Source organism: Bos grunniens, chromosome 1 (assembly GCF_055505025.1).
Source record: "Bos grunniens cultivar Pamir isolate PY7600 chromosome 1, Bosgru_T2T1.0, whole genome shotgun sequence".
Lineage (NCBI taxonomy): Eukaryota > Metazoa > Chordata > Mammalia > Artiodactyla > Bovidae > Bos > Bos grunniens.
The window spans coordinates 8,067,516-8,073,515 of record NC_141165.1 but is presented as its reverse complement, the minus strand read 5'-3'; positions in this window follow the sequence as shown (position 1 = coordinate 8,073,515).

The following is a 6,000-nucleotide window of genomic DNA, read 5'->3' as shown; positions in this document are numbered from 1 at the left end:
ATGACCCAGTCCGTGGGTAGTGGTCCTCGGCCACCTCTCGGAGATTCTGCCCACCCGCCAGACCACATGGGTAAGCCGTGCTTACAAACACACTAGCCTATGTCTAACGTGTGTCCCACTGCCTCAGTCACTGGCGTTTGGACCGAGAATGACCACTTAACCCAAACTGGCCCAATGGGAGCCCCTTTTCCTGGAAACTTGCAATGATAATTAAGATATTTCCATCTCAGTGTGAGCTGCCTTTCTCATAAAGAGAAGGAGGAAAACTCAAGAACTTTAGCATTGCGTTTCTTTCCGCGTGAGGAAGGAGTAGCCTGGAAGTCTAGCGGGGAGAGAGGAGAGTTGTCTGAGAAAGAGGACATCCTGTAGTGACTCATTTCATTTCCCAGTTTAGACCCTTTGGAGCCAAGCTCACCTCCTCAGCACCATTCAGTCTCCTGAGACGCTCCTCTACTATTGGGACACAGGGTCCTCCTATGGTTGTTTAATCTACCCTTGACCTGCAGTCAGCGTCCTCACAAATCCAGGTACGATCATATTCCCTTTTGGCCACCCTTCTCCTTGTTTTGGGCTTTCCAGGTGGCGACAGAGGTAAAGAACCCATCTGCCAATGCAGGAGACATAAGAGATGTGGGTTCGATCCCTGGGTCAGGAAGATCCCCTGGAGGATGGCAACCCACTCCGGTATTCTTGTCTCGAGAATCCCCAAGGATAGAGGAGCCTGGCGGGCTACAGTCCATGCGATCGCAAAGTTGGACCCGACTGAAGTGGCTTCGCACACACGCACCTCCTTGTTTAAACTCGTATCCCTTTCTTCAGCAGACAGGAAGGCAGACCACATTGTCTTACTGTTGGTGCAAAATGAGAGCTTCCCTCCAAAAATGATCTGGTTTGAATTACTGACTATACCATATGCTGACTGTATTTGAAATTATGAAACAATTAACCTTTAGGTACAAAAATGGAAGTGTGGGTATGTTTTGTTTTAAAAAGAGTCCTTGTCCCTACTGTGTAGCACATGGAACTCTGCTCAATATTATGTGGCAGCCTGGATGGGCGGGGAGTGTGGGAGAGAAGGGATACGGATGAGTCCCTTCGCTGTTCACCTAGAACTATCACAACAGTGTTGATCAGTATACCCCAATACAAAATAGAACATAATATTATTTTTAAATAATACTTTATTTAAAAAAATAATAAAAAGAGTCTCTGTCTTCAGAGTTACATATTGAAATATTGATGCCTGAAGTGATATGATGTCAGGATTTGCTTATAAATGGTGCCACAGGGTAGGAAGTGGGTGAGGGCGTAGATGAAACAAGTTGACCTTGAGCTGATAATTGTTGACTCTGGGTGACTGGGGTTCATCGTACGAGTCTGTGTACTTTTCTACATATTTAAACTTTTCCATGATAAGTAACTCTAAAAATATCAATGGGAATTTTTTCAAGGGATTGCCTCGGAAATAACACAAAACTATCAACACTCAAAAGTAGGAAGATGCTTCTTAAATTGGAGATCCAGAAGTGCCACTCCAAAGCAGTCACCACTCATGGGAGCAGGCTTTGTGTACCGTGCAGCCAGTATATGAATTAAAACATGCCAGGGCTGTGTGTCCCCACCTTCCCTTGAATGAAAACAACAACCTTGAGTTTGTGTTCAATTGATCTCCAATGGTGCAATCCAAAATAAAATATCCTAAGATCTATAGCTTGCTTTTATATTAAAAAAACAAAACTACAGGACTTCCCTGGAGGTCCAGTGGTTAAGACTCTGAGTCTCCACTGCAAGAGGGTGCAGGTTCCATCCCTGGTTGGGGAACTAAAACCCCACATGCAGAGCAGCGTGGCAAAACAAAAGCAGACAAACAGGAACTACACACAACTATATACTCAGTGGTTTTTATTTTATTAAAAATTACATGGTAGATTTAAAAGTAAGAAACATTCTCTCAAAGTAGAATATTTTCCAAATAGGTTGAAAGCATGCGTGTAGGAAAATAAAGCATCTTGGGCGCTCTCCAGCAGCCCCCAGAGGCTCTGTATATCCACGCATGCCTTCTTATTTAGAGGAGTGAGTAGGAGGTGGAGGGGGAGGCTGCTTGTTGAGCGTTCAGAGCATCTGATTTCATTCTTTATATATTCCCTATGCTTCCAGTGGTCTTTTCTGGGCACGTGGAATTGTGGAGAAGTATTTTAAGTTTAAGTTGTGATTGTCCATTTCACTTTCATCCCTATCCGTTTTCAAGGTGGCCAAAGTCAGTTCTTTGCAGGAGACCATCTGCTCCCTCTATGACCCATCACTGTCCTGTTTGTGTGGTTATCCTCATGCTTAGAGACGTTTGGGGCCAACCTCTGAGACCAGGAGTCCCAACTGCCCGTTTAGTATCCAAATGTCCGTGTCTTTCCATTGGTCCTTTCCTGCCTCAGCCTCCCTTGCTCCTTCTTCCCGTTCATGTTTGCTTTGATTGGATGTTGCAACGCTCCTCTCCTGGCTGGTCTTTCTACTGCCGGCTTTCGCTCTTGTGACACGTGTGTATTCAAACCAGTTCACACTGCCTTAGTTGTGGCTCTTTTGATTTCAAGTGCTGAAGGCCCACTCTGAGTCATGGAAACAGGAGTTGACTGCAAGGAAATTTCCGATCAAAACATACTGGGATCAAAAAAAAAAAAAAGGAAAAAAAAAACAAACAACCAACCAAATCCATTTCTACACTGAAGGGTTCAATGACTGCCTTCATTGCACCTCCAGGTACTGATGAATGAGACTAAAGATTTAGCATCACAAAGAGAGCATCTGAAAATTTCCTTGTTCATGTGAAATACTTATACCACATGATAAAGCTAATAATATGGCTGAGTCAATGAAGCGATTAATAGTTGACATCAGTTCTCCGTGGAGCCATGTCCTTTTGCAGTGAGGGTGTAGTAACAAAAAACAGAATCCCATGTGAGGCCTCACCTTGCTACATCCCCAACCCAGGCTAACTTTCAGTCCGTTGCAAACTTCAGCTCTTAAAATAGTATTTAATTTAAAATATTGTAAAGAAAAATGCAAAGGCCTTTCAAACTATAATTTCTGCTCTGGATTGTATTTCTATAGCTGTGACTGACTATGAAATAAAGTATCATACTGTGTCCTCTAATTGTTTAATACTAACAGAGATAAGAAAGCCTTCCTCAGTGATCAATGCAAAGAAATAGAGGAAAACAACAAAATGGGAAAGACTAGAGATCTCTTCAAGAAAATTAGAGACACCAAGGGAACATTTCATGCAAAGATGGACTCGATAAAGGACAGAAATGGTATGGACCTAACAGAAGCAGAAGATATTAAGAAGAGGTGGCAAGAATACACAGAAGAACTGTACAAAAAAGATTTTCACGACCCAGGTAATCACGATGGTGTGATCACTCATCTAGAGCCAGAAATCCTGGAATGTGAAGTCAAGTGGGCCTTAGAAAGCATCACTACGAACAAAGCTAGTGGAGGTGATGGAATTCCAGTTGAGCTCTTTCAAATCCTGAAAGATGATGCCGTGAAAGTGCTGCACTCAATATGCCAGCCAATTTGGAAAACTCAGCAGTGGCCACAGGACTGGAAAAGGTCGTTTTCATTCCAATCCCAAAGAAAGGCAATGCCAAAGAATGCTCAAACTACTGCACAACTGCACTCATCTCACACGCTAGTAAAGTAATGCTCAAAATTCTCCAAGCCAGGCTTCAGCAATACATGAACAGTTAACTTCCAGATGTTCAAGCTGGTTTTAGAAAAGGCAGAGGAGCCAGAGATCAAATTGCCAACATCTGCTGGATCATGGAAAAAGCCAGAGAGTTCCAGAAAAACATCTATTTCTGCTTTATCAACTATGCCAAAGCCTTTGACTGTGTGGATCACAATAAACTGTGGAAAATTCTGAAAGAGATGGGAATACCAGACCACCTGACCTGCCTCTTGAGAAACCTGTATGCAGGTCAGGAAGCAACAGTCAGAACTGGACATGGAACAACAGACTGGTTCCAAATAGGAAAAGGAGTGTGTCAAGGCTGTATATTGTCACCCTGCTTATTTAACTTACATGCAGAGTACATCATGAGAAACGCTGGGCTGGAAGAAGCACAAGCTGGAATCAAGATTGCCAGGAGAAATATCAATCACCTCAGATATGCAGATGACACCACCCTTATGGCAGAAAGTGAAGAGGAACTCAAAAGCCTCTTGATGAAAGTGAAAGAGGAGAGTTAAAAAGTTGGCTTAAAGCTCAACATTCAGAAAACGAGGATCATGGCATCCGGTCCCATCACTTCATGGGAAATAGATGGGGAAACAGTGGAAACAGTGTCAGACTTTATTTTTGGGGGCTCCAAAATCACTGCAGATGGTGACTGCAGCCATGAAATTAAAAGACGCTTACTTTTTGGAAGGAAAGTTATGACCAAACTAGATAGCATATTGAAAAGCAGAGACATTACTTTGCCAACAAAGGTCCGTCTAGTCAAGGCTATGGTTTTTCCTATGGCCATGTATGGATGTGAGAGTTGGACTGTGAAGAAGGCTGAGCGCCGAAGAATTGATGCTTTTGAAGTGTGGTGTTGGAGAAGACTCTTGAGAGTCCCTTGGACTGCAAGGAGATCCAACCAGTCCATTCTGAAGGAGATCAGCTCTGGGATTTCTTTGGAGGGAACGATGCTGAAGCTGAAACTCCAGTACTTTGGCCACCTCATGCAAAGAGTTGACTCATTGGAAAAGACTCTGATGTTGGGAGGGATTGGGGGCAAGAGGAGAAGGGGACGACAGAGGATGAGATGGCTGGATGGCATCACTGACTCGATGGACGTGAGTCTGAGTGAACTCTGGGAGTTGGTGATGGACAGGGAGGCCTGTGTGCTGCGATTCATGGGGTTGCAAAGAGTCAGACACAACTGAGCGACTGAACTGAACTGAACTGAACACAGTAAAATTGCTTAAGTACAGACATAAGAAGAATTTTGTTCAACCTATTTAATATGTTTGGACAACAACTTAGTTTATATATTTAAAAATAAGGAAAAACATTTTCCTTATTTATTTATGGCTGTGCTGGGTCTTTTCTCTAGTTGCAGAGAGCGGGGACTGCTCTCTAGTTGCCGTGTATGGACTTCTCACTGAGGAGGCTTCTCTTGGTGCAGAGCATGTGCTTTAGGGTGAGCGGGCTTCAGTAGTTGCGACACGGGGGGGCTCAGTAGTTGCAGTTCCCAGGCTCTAGAGCACACGGGCTTAGTTGCTCCACACCATGTGGGATCTTCCCGGATTAGAGATCAAACTCATGTCTCGTGCATTGGCAGGTGGATTCTTTACTGCCAAGCCACCAGGGAAACCCCAATAACTTTGTATATTATATTTTTGTGCAGAACCCTCAGGAAGAAATATGTTTTATACAGCAGTACAGTAAAACCTGAATTAAAAGTTATACCAAACAATATTTAACTTTGCCCTTCAGTATTCTGATATTTCCTATTATTTTCTCTTTTGTTCTGTTTTTGGCTGCACTGTGTGGCATACAGTACTTCCCCTACCAAACTGGATCACCAAGGAAGGCCTCCCTCTCTGTTTTTTTAAAAAGGTTTTGTTAAGGGACACATAGCTGATTTCACAAACCACTTATGCAAGTGACTTGACGTGTGGAAAACATCTCTTTATTAACAAATAGTGACATAGACTATTTAGTGATAACAAACACCCATGCAGTCACTCTTGAGAGTCTCTTGGACAGCAAGATCAAACCGGTCAATTCTAAAGGAAATAACATCTGAATATTCATTGGGAGGGCTGCTGCTGAAGATGAAACCCCAATACTTTGGCCACCTGATGCAAAGAGCTGACTCTTCAGAACAGTCCTTGATGCTGGGAAAGACTGAAGGCCAAAGGAGAAGGGGGTGACAGAGGATGAGATGGTTGGATGACATCACTGACTCACTGGACATGAATTTGAGAAAACTCTGGGAGACAGTGAAGGACAGG